The following is a 13,746-nucleotide window of genomic DNA, read 5'->3' on the forward strand; positions in this document are numbered from 1 at the left end:
CTGGCCGCTCTATTCTTCACCACCGCCGTGATGGTGGGAAACGAACGCCACCAGCTAAGCCGTGGTACTCCCAGGTGCTGTGGTTATGCAGCGTAACAATGGCAGCACCCGGAGGGAGCAAATGCCTTTTACCGTTAGTCGTCTGGCTTGGAATTCGCTTCAGTCAGCGCCGTCCCCCGAGCGGGTGGCAAAATCGATACGGTTTTCCATTTATCAACCGAAAACCGGTAGCGGTCGTGGCCGATGTAAGAAAACCCCCTGCCCGATAGCTTCTGATGCCTGACGTCCCTTTTTACGTGAAGATTGTACGGGTTCCTTCGCTGCCCGGAGGGTGGAGAAAATCAAGCACACGACAAAAGCTAGCGCGCCCGGTGCACACGTGCGGAGCGTGTCGGGTCCACCACGTGAGCATCCATTTCAGCCTGATTCGCGATGGACCCCGAAAATCGAACCCAGCGAGCGAGTACATTAAATTTGCATGCAAAGATAAGGGGCAGAGAATTTATGGCGGGAAACGGGAAGGCATGGAAGGAAACGAATCCATTGCTGGCCGACCTGAAGCAGCCTTGGTGATGGCGGACGGAAAATGAGATTGCTGCTAAGGGCGAGATGGAGGGAGTTGAAAGTATACACCACACAAGGAAGTGGGGAAACAACTCAAGGGGAGTCGGTAGGTGGTGAGCGGGAAGAGGGCACGAAATTGCTCTCAATACTCGCATGGTTCCGTCCGCTCAAGAACGGTTGAGTGGAGGCCAAACGGTGGTACGCGGCTGAGATGGATTGTTAGGTATTGGATGTTGGTCCTCCGGAGCTTCCCGGAGCCTTCGAGGTGGATTTGCTTTCATCCTTTTGTTATCTTCCGTTCGTTGGTTCCGTCGCTCTTTTTTTTTTTTTATTCGTTCTGCGGGCTGTGATGAAGCTAGACGGATTTGGGCTTCCGTTGGGTGTCGATGATGGGGTTCGGTTTTGTGCCCGGTGTATATCCATCAATTTGGGCGATAGGTGAGCCTTTGTCCGTTGTTCTGGGGTAAAAATATATTATTCCAAAAGTCGAACCAATACGGACGCTGCCTTGCACAAGATGAAGGGGAATTTGTTCCGTTCCGGCACGGTGGGTGTAGTCGCAATCAGCGTAGGCCATACTTATCTTAGTTTTGATAATATTTATTTATTTATTTATTTATTTATTCTGGTGGCCTATTTTGATTGGATGTTATGACTGTTGCTTGATTCATCATATCTTAGATTAAATTTCGCACAACAAACTTCCATTATTCATCGTATGGATTTATTATCGAGATGAAATTGGTTATGATTAGTTTACAGAAAGGCTATTATACTTTGCAAGATAATCTTGATGACAATTTGGAAATATTTGGTTATCATTTGTCGTGATAAATCTATTGACAAAATTTTATAATTCTTGGTAGCCAAAGGAATAGAAAATTTGTTATGCTAAAATATCATACATTGTATAGTCGAAATAAATATTCAATAGATTTCTTGAAAAAATATAGATGATGGCAAAGTTGATGTTTGCATAAATGAAAAAGGTAATAGGAATATTGGAAATCTGAAACCTTAAATGTATATAATAAATAATAAATCCATTTACCATCATATAACCCAATAGTGTGTTGAGAAAGCATCCTTCACTTAACCAGGCTGAAATAAATTTATAAAAGTTCTAAAACCTACGCCGGAACACGAAAGCATCCTTTTGCACAGATCCCAGCGTGTTTGGTGGATGGCTCTTCATTTTCCTTCATTCACGTGTGCTCCGTCCCGGTACCCTTCTCCAGTCTCTCAATTCTTTGTACGGATGGCCAAACGATTCCTCCCCGGAGCCGCCATCACCACACCACGTTGCAAGACTTTTCATCTAAATTTATACCATTCGAGTGAGGTCCATCCGCACGGCATAGGCGTGTGTTCCGTTATCGAATGGGATTGGAAATGGCAAACTCAGCAGTATCAGCCCCAGGCCGAGGATTCGGTTTGGGATGTCGAGGAAGGATCCGGGCTTCATTCTTCCGGAGCTTGCTAAAGACTGATGAGATTGGGCGTTCGGGTCGGTCTTTCGGACGCAAAGCTGGGGGGAATTGTTTCTTTAGCCTTTTCTAGCCGCGAGTGGTATTTTTTGATCATGTGGAGGAACAGAAAATACAGAGGGGTAGGGTATGTGGACCGGAAGAGAACAAATGTGAAAATATATATGTATGTATATATGGATGGTGTGAGCAGGGGGGGAGGCGTCGGTGCGTGGACGGAGGCTTCTGTAGGTTTTTCATTTCTTTCATTTCCGCTTGGTTGCCAGTGGCGATGAGCTGCGGTAGAACGAACCAATGGAGGGCCAGCAAGCCGACAGGTTCATTTCCAACTGGCCCGACGGGAAAAGGCGACGGGTTTTCCGCAGCGACGGGAAGGGAGGAAATTGGATGCTTGATGCGCAAGTGGAAATTGATCAACGTTTGGTTAGAGACTTTTGTGCTGTTCAGCTTTGAACCTTTTTTTTTAACTTTATTTATATGATACAACATCAGGAGATGAATTGATGAGTTCATGAAGCAATATCAAAAGATATGGGTAGGAAAAATGAAAATTTTGTTTTTATTTCAGCCAGCTATTTTAATATACCGCATTTTATCGAGTATAGTGCGCACCTAAACCAAAACAAAAGTATTGAGGAGTTCATCTTGGTTACATACTGCTTGGGTAACTTTCGAATATAGTGCGCAGATAGTTTTTCATCAACCTTTTATTTGAAAATAAGTGCGCACTATACTCGATAAAATACGGTACTTTTAGTCCATTTGCCAGTATTTACTAAAAAATGAAAAGACCAAAACACTGTAACGTTCTAAATAATGTTGTGCTTCCCGAACCTTTGGACGAGATTCATTCATATGAATCGATTACCTAAGATTCATTCAGATGGATAAATGAATCTTTGCGGTTTTGAATATTCAAAGCTTAATGAATCTTTCGAAATCTTCATGAATGTTCATGAATCTTTGATGGATCTGTGAAGAATCTCCACGACTCTTCCATTGGCGTGGATCATGCGACTAAAAAAAAATCAAAAAAAAGGGTCCCGCCGCCCATTTTTGGCTGATCATTTTGCATCAGTTGGTGTGCCTTTGAGATTCATGAATCTCTCGACGAATAATTTATGAATCCCCAAAACGCAGAGATTCATTCAGATTAATGAATCTGAATCTGATTTACACAAGTCTAGTTCTAACAGCTTTTGTACAGCACACGCTACACAACACTTGAAAAAAAGTGATTGCTCGCAGAATGCTGTTTATAATGGTCCGTCGAAGTTCAATTAGAAGTTAATTTTAGTATTAGTTGGCGTGCATAAAAACCTATAATGCTTTTGAACATACTACTGAACTTTCAGTACATAAACTTGATTTTTATGTTTCTCGCTACAATATGCTTAAACCATTCGTAAAACTCAAGCCCTTTTATTTCCTTCATTGATTTTGAAACCCGTAAAGAATTTATTTCGGCACCAAATCCGTGCCTCCTGATCGTTTATTGTCCAAAGGTAAACATTATCTACCAGCGTGCGAGAGAATATGGCGAAAGTTTGCCGCTTTATATCTTATCTTATGTCTGGGGTGTAATTAAAAACTTGAATCAGACATCCGAATTCACAAGACCAGTTCGAGGTATGGCTTTCACGAGCGACGACCTTTGGGGAGCTTTGACATTCGTTTGTAGGTAATTAATTGCTGGAAAATGGGGTAAGAAGCATAATGATTTTCTGAGTATGCACTCTATAATATACCAATGTACCAGAAAGACGCGAGTTTGCTCTGTTAATTCTTAATGTTTGAAAAATTTGCCTTTGTTGAAAAAGGTTGGAAACACTCAAATGATTATTCTACATTAGAAATAAATCAAACGATTATTCTACATTATGTTTCCCATAATATTAGGCGTTCTCTCATGATCAATGCTGTAAAAAAATCAGCTTCTCGTTTTATTAAATATGTTTGGTGTGTCAGTATAAATGTAATAGGCACATGAGTTTCATACTTCATTTATTACGTACAAATCCGGAATGGTCTTTCTTATGCTATTCTTATGATTGAATTTCGGATTTTTCACACCAAGTAATGAGTTCTTGTAAATTAATCGTTCTATAAATGGGATTCAACGCAAAGTTTGAAAACTAAAAATGACCACCATTTGAAGTTTGCATTTTTGCATAGCACTTCAAGCAACTGTACAAACGAAGAATTTGCTTCAAACTTTTAACAGTGTTACAACTTGTATTGCTTTCGTTTTCAACTTTTGTTGCTGTCCAACTGTGTGAAGTCATTTTTGTTATACTGCATAAATACTACATACAAAAAAGCAACAAGAAGTGCATTCAACATTCAGCATCGCCAGTCACAGCACGATGTAAAACGTCTCACGTTGTTCCAAGTTAGTGAAAACTGCTGCTATTTATGTCATGTCATGTTACTTATGCCAAGCATACCAGCGTAACGGAGGAGGTCTGCCAGGATCTTGAACCAATGGATTCGCTAGGTACTCGGATCGGTTTGCACTAAAGAAAATAAGATGAAGAGCATCCTACCTCATCCATTACGCACCGATGGTCGGTACAGCAGGTTTTCTTCTGACACATTCTTTATGTGAATGGCTCGTACGGAATGTCCAAACGAAGCGAGGTAGAACGGGCGCGTAATGAAGGACCGAAGTAAAACAGGTCCACCCTTCATCGGCCACGGTAACGGTACGGTTGGTGCGGTGTGTTGGTTTGGACGACGAGAGGAATTCTTTTCCGTACGGAGCTTTCTTGCAAGGAAAATACATTTTACTAGGACATGGACATGCAGCGCGACAGTAACGCTCGGCGAACGCGATCAACCTGTCTGCCAGGGTATAGTTTCCAAAGCTAGTTGATTCTTGAAATCGTTAGACATTTGGATATGTTGGTGCTGCACAGCATCAGAGTGAATACACAAAATCAACAGAACCATCCCGCTTTCAGGGTAATGTTTGCGTTGGAAAATTACATGCTGTAGAATTCAAATAAGGTAGACTGTGATTCGAATGTAGATTTCATGGTACTTGATTAGAGCATCATGAGTTGGTACGATGGAACGATGCTGAACAATCATAAAGGACGTTAGAGAACTGATTGATTGCAATTGAACATAAGCTCACTGTGAAATAGTTTCCCACAAACAGTGCCGAATATAGAATTGTAGCTATTAGTTTTAAATAGTTCTTCGTATTTTTTTACATCATACAAAAAATGTTCTGTTTTCATAGGGCGGATTTATGAGTTTATATATATATTTCGGATTTTCCCTCATATATATAGAAAACTTCATTTTAACCGAACATTATGTCGCAAAACTAGAGCTAATTATAATTACGTGTGGTTTAGCGCATCAGAGCATGCCTCAGTGTAGGATGCACAGCGTCCAACGTTCCGCACACTCAAATTCCTGACACAACCGCTTCCGATTGGCGCCATTTGGAGACCCGTGGGATCCATTCCTTGTTCCTGTATGACACCGTATCACCATTCTCGGTGATGATGAGTTTGGCTGCAGCAGTCCCGATGTCAATTTTCCAGGCCCTGACGAACGGAACAAAACTGCAAATTTAATAAAATATGCTGTGAACGCATTTGCATTATTCATGCATTAGAGGAGAAGTTCCAACACTGGACGCTTCGGCGAGGAAGCGGACAGCGGTGGCGAATGAATGAAGTTTCGGGTGGCACTATGGCTCCAGTTGGTGTGTAATGTGTTCCCATAAGTCCCGGGTTCTCCAGGAAAACGGGAGGAAAGCTGAGCCCATCGGGGGAAAGCAGGCAGGCAGTTTGTAGCCTAACTATTTTCGCGTTTTGCGCTTCAACTATTAACTATATTTACACACTCCCGAGTCCGGGTTCGGTTGCCAGTACCATCGTCCTCGTCAGCGTCGTCGTCGACGTCAACGTTGCCATCGTCAGGATGATCATCACATGTCAGTGTAGCGTCAAAATGTTTCCATTCCCCATTGCTAGGTACCTGGTGCGGGCGACGAATTTCTCCAGAACAAACTCCGGTACGTTCCCGTCGACGGTCCATGACTGCAGGAGATCTTCGAGGTCTGGTGGGGCGAGAGTTGGGGCTAATTTCTGCATGACGTTCGAGCGTACAAGGGAAGACGCTTTTGAAAGCCAGTATAAGGCACCGCAATAAAGGGACCGCAGCTACCGCCTCAATGGAGTGCAGCCCTGGCAACGAGGCTTCTACGGTGCATATGTGATCGCCATGCGGTTGGCTACGGGGAGTTCGGGACACATTTGACGGATACACGACCAAACGGCGGGGAAGCGCTCATTTGCATACATTTTGTTCTGCACTTTGTTTCGTAACTTTTCGCAAAAAAGATGCTTTCAACATTTCAAACGACATACTTGCTGGAGAAAAAGTGGTAAATTCACAGTGGCTGCTAAAGAGGGCACATGCTACTTGCAGGCTTTTGCGGTCTCATCTTGGCTTGTTGCTGATTTATTTCGTTGTAGAATTCTCTACTACAAGAAAAAACAAAAGATGAAAATTAAAATTGTCTATTTAAATCGATTCGCTAACCATTTACAATTTTTGAAGTACCTTTGATGATCCAAAAACATTCAAAATAGAAGGTATTTAAAACATATCGATTTGCAAAAGTCTACTCTTTGCCTTGCCATTGGTCTTACTAAATTTCATTCTTGATCTCCAGTTTCCAGACAAAAGAAGCGATTCATATGAATAACTAATGTAGCACTCTTCTTCTAGCCATTCTCCTGCCAGTGGTATGCTGTGTCACTATTTGCGCCCAGTTGCCTTACGCCCCGTCACTGACGATGGCTTCGGAGGAGGTACGAAAAATGGAACAGTGTTTGCGTTTGGCTGATGATCAGCATCATGGGTTACAGTGTGGGGCGCAAAAACTCGGGTGCGGCACACGTCGGAGCACGTACGTGGTGTATCTTCGGCCATGCGTATGTTGCATGCATCAGCCATGCCCGTTTTGTCCGTCGAGCTGTGCGGAGTTGGAGGCATTCACCTGGGATGTGCTAGGGCGCAAATATTTACAGATCGTTAGAAATACTTGCTGACGTCCTTCGTACACCTGAAGCTCGGTTTCCTGCGGAGGTGCTGACCCCGGCGGTCCTCGCAGGGGGTAAATTGATGCCACATTTTTAGTTGTGTGGGTGGTGCCCAACGTTGCCAACCCATTGCTGGGAAATCACATACCGTTATATGAGCCACTGCCAATAAAATTAGATGGTGCTTGCGCAAAATGTTTGAGTCCTGGTATTAGCGAAAAGTTTAATAACATATTGGAACAATAATTTGAAATTTTATGAACTGTGATCTTCGCGACAATATATTTCATTTGACGTAGATGCACGTTGTTTATGAAAATAGTGTTTTTTTAGTCAAATTATTATCTTCAGCTCTTTCCCATTCAATCGATGCTTACCTCTAGCAGGAATGTTATAAATTTCTGTTAAATCGACAATATAAACGGTTATCATTATCTACCCTGTGCAACACATTGGACAAAATTCAATTTTTATTATTTATTGTATTTATCTGTGAACAGCATTTCAGATACTCCATACCGAACTTACAGAGAGCATAAGTTTAATAAAGTTGTATGTTTCCAATAGTAAATCACAATGACCCTATTATACACCAGTATAAAAATAAATAAAAACGAGGTTCCAGTTTAGAATTCTTAAAGAAATTGATAGCTACGAAAGGAGACCTTGAAAGATTATCAAAGGTTGTCGTTGTCACCAATTTGACTGACATGCTGAATGTGCAAAATATGTTTGTGTAGTAATCTCTTTTTCAGTAAACTGTTCATTTGGTGTTATGGTGGATATTTTCATCTTGCTGCATGTTGCCTGCGAGTTCTTTGTCTTTGCCTGCGCGTTTGTCGACAAGGAGAAATTTTCATACCTTGCAACCGTTAAACAATCTACGGCCACGATGCCTTGCCGACAGTCTCGTGACGAACGAACCAATCCCGGCTACCAGGATAACGACCTTCTATCCCCCGCGCGCCCCGCCTTTATCCATATCAGAGTGGTCGTTGCCGAACGGGTCGGTTTCGCGCTTAGACATGCTGCAACATGGCGTCCAACCAGGTCCGTGGATCTGCGGGAGCAGCAGACCGCATTTTCGCTCACTATCGGAATGTCGTGGTCACATTCTGCCGCCCTCCGTCACCAGCCGGTACTCCGACCGACTGAGCACGATGACACGGCCGCAGGGAACACATTTCACAAATGGTTTCCAACTCTGCCTCCACGCAAGGGGTATGTCGGCCGATGGTAGGTAGAGTGGTGTCGGGGCGAGGTGACATTATTTAAAATTGAAAACCAACAGCTCCAGGATGGCCCGATGGGTAGCGGTTCGGTTTGTATCCGTAGCAGTAGCGTTGCGGTGGTTTCCACCGGATTTCCATTACAACAGCACTCGGCAGGATCATCTTTTGATTTAGAAATACTATTCTGGGAAATAGAAAGGTTAAGATTTTTTCTAAAACCCCTTCCGGGAGCATATATGGCGGATGTCCTTTTTTCCACACTGCTACATCCATACGGATTTAACATTGGTCCAACGGACAACAGCGTAAGACAACCTGAACGGAGCGAGATAAGAAATTGTACCGGTGGCTTACTCCCGTTTCGCCCTCGGGGGTAGGCATTTGCTTGACATTCGCCTTGGCACGGAAGGCCAAACCCCTCTACCTTCTAACAGGAAGAATGGAGGATTTGTGGAAAAGAAAATTCCATTCGACGTAAGCGTTTGGTGGGCTCAGGAAACCGGAAGTAAAGGCTTTCGCAAACACTCACATCCGTAGTCAATCTGCAATTTGCTTATCTGTTCTAACGAACTTTTTGCGAGGATATGGGATAAAAACGAAAGTTCCGGTCGCAGGATATTTTTGTTGATTTCTTGGCAAATTTGGCAACACACAGATTGTGGAGTACACACACATAGTATTTTAAAGATGGTCTTACATATATTTTGAGACACTTATAAATGTTTAAAGGGCATCGCAGTACGATTTTTGATGAAAATATTTCATAACACCTTTCCCCATGAAGGAACTGGTTTGGATATTGAAAAAAGAGAGTTAGAACAATGTGGTTTTTTGCTTCAAAAAAGAGGCCCTCCTAGACGAGAACGTGTTCCCAAAATACAGCCTTCAAGCGTAATATGTTCGAGAAAACTCTACAACGAAGCCTGCAAATGAGTCAGCTTTCTAATAGTATGGTTTTCCATTTTCCGCACGTCCATACATGAAACTGACGCGTCCTCGGCCCAAGGCCGGGCTCACCCTCGATCGGTGTCCTCGTGCACATACACATGTGTGCATGCCTATCGACGGTGCAAAGGGCAAAGTTTTATGGAAAAGTGTCGAATTTTGTGAAGAAACGAAAATGAGTTCCATCCCGCGGGCCTCGCGCGCCTTCACCGAGAGTAGGTAATGAATATCGGAGCAGCACGGGGAGGCAGATGATGGCCGCGCTGGGAAATGGTGTTGGGCAACCATTTTACATCGCACATCGTTGCGCTCATCATGATTGTTCAGGCGAGCCCGGGGAATATCATCCGGAAGCCTTCCATTTTCGTAGCGCATCACGATCCGGTGCAAAAGGGATACGCGGCGGTTTTGCGTAGCCACCGGCGCCAGCAGGCATGCCAGCGAAAAGCTGCGTTCGACGGCAATGAGTTGTACTTACGGAGGAGGCTTTCTTTTTACCTCCATCTCTCTTCCCGTGCTACCAAACCGAAGCCACACCGAAACCAAACTCATCTCTGTTCGTGATCGTTCCATCCATATTGGGCGGCGTGGAAGTTTTCTTCGGGAACTACCGGGATACTGAAGGCGGTTGCGGTTGGCAAGGGAGGGCCAAAAGTTTTTCCATGCGCCATGCGAAACGCATAGTCACGTTCGTGGCGGAATGTAACGGCAGAGGCTGTCTTGTCGGTTACGAGATGACGCTGTTCCGAAAAGTATTGTACGATCGAATCGGCATTAGCGAGAGGGTTGTGGCAGTAAGGGGCGGAAACGAAGCAGTATTTTAATTTTATTTCATAGATTTTTCGTAAAAGGATATTAATTAGGTCTCCCGATGCATATGCGGTCGCTCGCAGGATTACTAAGTACGGTTCAGGGCATTTGGCAGTTTGGCAAAAGCTACAAACGCAACCGAGAGGATCTCATAAACGGGAACCGAAAATGAATTAGAGATACTTATTTATTTGTTTTGAAAAGGATTTACAGGTGGCAGTTATTTAAAGATAGCATCAACAACATGTTGAAATTACAAGACCGCTCTCTGCAGTCGTGGTTGTTTTATGAAGTTTTATTAAATGTATTATGCAATAAAATGTTCAAGTAACTTTATCGAAAAATCCCATGGGAAGAGTTAAAAAATGTAAACCCTTTCAGAATACAAGTTAAGTATGAAATTGAAATGTTCCACTATACCAAGTTGTGAAACTGAATGATTTCACTTTAAAGTGTAGAGCATTTTAAAGTCAAATAATAGTTGGGCTACAATTTGATTAATAACAACTTGAATAACTTTTACAATTTCCATTTGACACTTTCAAATCGCTTGAAAGATGATCAAATAATATGGATAACACAAACAAATCCGTAAACATGAATACGGTTTTTCAACAGCATTAAGGGGGCTATTTAATACCCTCCAGCTATGTCTTATAATTTTGTTTTTTTGTGTTTTAAATTTATATTCAGCATTGTAAGATGAGCTCTATGTCATGGCACATGGATCCTTGGAGATGGTTATATGATCCCCTCATAACCAACTGTAAAGCTAGCTTAATTCTTGAACGAAGTCTCAACAATTTCACGTTAGTTGACATAAAGTCAACTAAAATTAGTTATGTTAGTTATAGTTATATTATCATTTTAACATTACATACGTTATATCACGTACACTACATGACATTATAACATTACAATTTTACAAATCTTTAAGCGAAAAACTGAATGCTGCCAAACTGAATCATAAATGAATTACCATTTTAAACTGGAAAACGCTTTTAAATGGCATATACATTTCTGCCTAATTAGCATTGATTTAAACGTTGCGACGCCAAATCAACCCTTCTGTTTCGCGTGGGCCGGTGTGAACAATTTTCCGCGTGACACATTATTGAAACCGTGCGAACCACGATCGGCTTGGTGGCGCGGGAACGGCTTTGGGGCTCGAGCTCCCGGAAGGAAAATTTCAATTTGCAACTAAACTAATTTCTGCCAAAATTTCCAATGCAAGATTCATAACCCGAACGCGGCCGATTTCAGGTGAGGGTGATGCCGGTGAAGTATTCTGCCCGCTAGGAAGTGTCTCTGCAAATGGGTGTGTGTATGTGTGTGGGGTACGGCGTGAACGTATGTGCCATCTTCTAGTTTCACATGCACACATCCGTTGGGAATGTGAGTAAAAACGGGTGCTTTTGGGCGCCAGCCCTCTCTCCGGAGACGTGGAGGAGAATTTCTAATTTTAATAAAACAGCAAAAATTAAATTAATTTTCGGGCCAAGTTAATCAAGCCCCCTTTTCCCATTTATGTAGTTTTGCTATACCATTTCGGTCCCGTCGGGGACCCGCCGTACGAATGGCTTATGTGCTGCGGCGAGCAAAGTGTACGACGACGTGGGCACAATAGGAGGGTTTAGTTTCACATATGACCATTTGGGCTCCGCGGGATTCATGATTGGGATTCGTGCGAGGGAGGAAAAGTTCAACCACGAGCGTTCGAGAAAATAAAGCCCCTTCCCAAAAGTACCCTTTTTTCCTATTGCTGAGCAAATCGCGACCAAGTAGTATAGCCTACGGACCGTTTGCCTACGGATAACGGGCCGAATTCTGCGCACGGAAAGGACACCACGGGCACAGTAGAAAGCAGGGCATGATCCGAGGCTGCCGCCTCACATATTACACACATGTGTGCGGTTAAAACTAAAAACTTCCCTTCCGTGCACGGACCAAGATGGTAAGGCTTCCGGCAAAGAAGACGCGCGGGAGGATGGGGGTGGGCTGAGATAATGTGTCCGTTGCCTAGCGAATGGAAGTGGGTGGGAAGCACATGCAAGGTAGAAATTGGAATCGCGTTGAGACTGGCTGGGGGCGAGAAAAATGTCTAACTTTTATGTACAGCTCGAAAAACCGAAAACCGAAAACCGAGGAGACCTTCGTCCATAGATTCCAACGACCACGCCGGTTACCATGCACCGTGCCTAAAGCCGGCTGCTCGGTCGGTTGCTAGATCTCCTACATGCGATGTGCGAGCGCCTGTATGAAGGGAAAGTTTTCCCTACTCGTAGGCGCCCGAGCGTTCTGGCGTGGCGTTTCCATCGGCAACCACTTCGAGCACCCAAAAATGGCGCTGGTACGTAGGTTCCGGATCGAGGGCTCCATCGGCAGGACACCGAACGAAGACGAGTGAAAGAGAGCGGGAGGAAGAGGGCAATGGGCCGGCCACACGTATGCGCAGCACATCACATGTGAGTGGAAAGCAGGAACGTTCGGTTCGCAACGGGAGGAACGGTTTTCATATAAATGCAAATAAATGAGACACAATGTAGGACGCGCGGTGTATGGGAGGAAGATGCCCGAGGGGCGGGCGAGGAAATGAAAATGAAGGAAAATACCGAGCGTCGTCGGACAAGCAGCAGCTACTAGGATGCCCTAGCTCCGGGCAGGGGTGAGGTTCGGTCGGGACAAATGGCGTCGTAGGCAATGGCCCTGGATGAGAAGGAAAAACACGGGAAAGACAATTAGGGAACCACGCACGCACGCAGAAGCGCGAAGGGTGGCACACACAGGGATCCGGGGCACACCTACACGTACGTATGTATGTGGGCTGTTGGGTCCCACTGGGCCGCATGCATGAGCGGGTTGGTTGGGCCGGAAAACAAGGCCGAAGGCTGCGGGCAAGTTTTCTAACTCGCGCACCGGAAAGTCCTTCAGCCTTTTCTCGTGACCGGTGAAGAGTGATGCGATCGTGCATTGTGCGTGTGTGTATGTATGTATGTGGGACGATGGCATCTTCATGTCGCTTGGCAGCCGGCTCCTGCCAGGCGACAGTTCTATGGCACGAAATCGCCCGGTATGCGCCGGGGGAGAGATAAAAGTTTTCCCCGAGCTATCGCATCGAGGCGCTGCCCTTTTGTGTCCCTCGTGTGTGCCGCCAACCAGGCACAGGGGACTGGGGGTCGGGAACGGGGCATAGCTGTACGGATATAATTTTAATTTAATTAAAAGAACATGCAGGCCAGGAGGCACGGGTCGAAAGGCCCGAAATGAGATTGAGAAGTGCTATGTGGCACATGTGGGAAAACCGCACTCGCAGCGTGCGGTGTGTTGTGGACGCGTGGGTCCGTGACGCCGAGGGGAAGATGGCTGCGGTCGCCTAGGATCTGGCAATACTTTGGGCAACCCATAGTCTGGGGAATGATTATGAGCAAAGGGAGTTCGATGTTGCTTCGCACAATGTATGGCGTGATTTTTGCAATGGAATCGATGTTATTATTTGATCTTTAGAACTTTAGTTTAGTTCTAATCAAACTCTATCCAGGAACCACATCTCTGAGTTCAAGTAAAAATTGTTGCGGTAGTAGAATAAATTTGAGTAAAGTATTTCAAATAACAACGCTATTTTGAAGAACAATTCTATTTTAT

Source organism: Anopheles ziemanni, chromosome 3 (assembly GCF_943734765.1).
Source record: "Anopheles ziemanni chromosome 3, idAnoZiCoDA_A2_x.2, whole genome shotgun sequence".
Lineage (NCBI taxonomy): Eukaryota > Metazoa > Arthropoda > Insecta > Diptera > Culicidae > Anopheles > Anopheles ziemanni.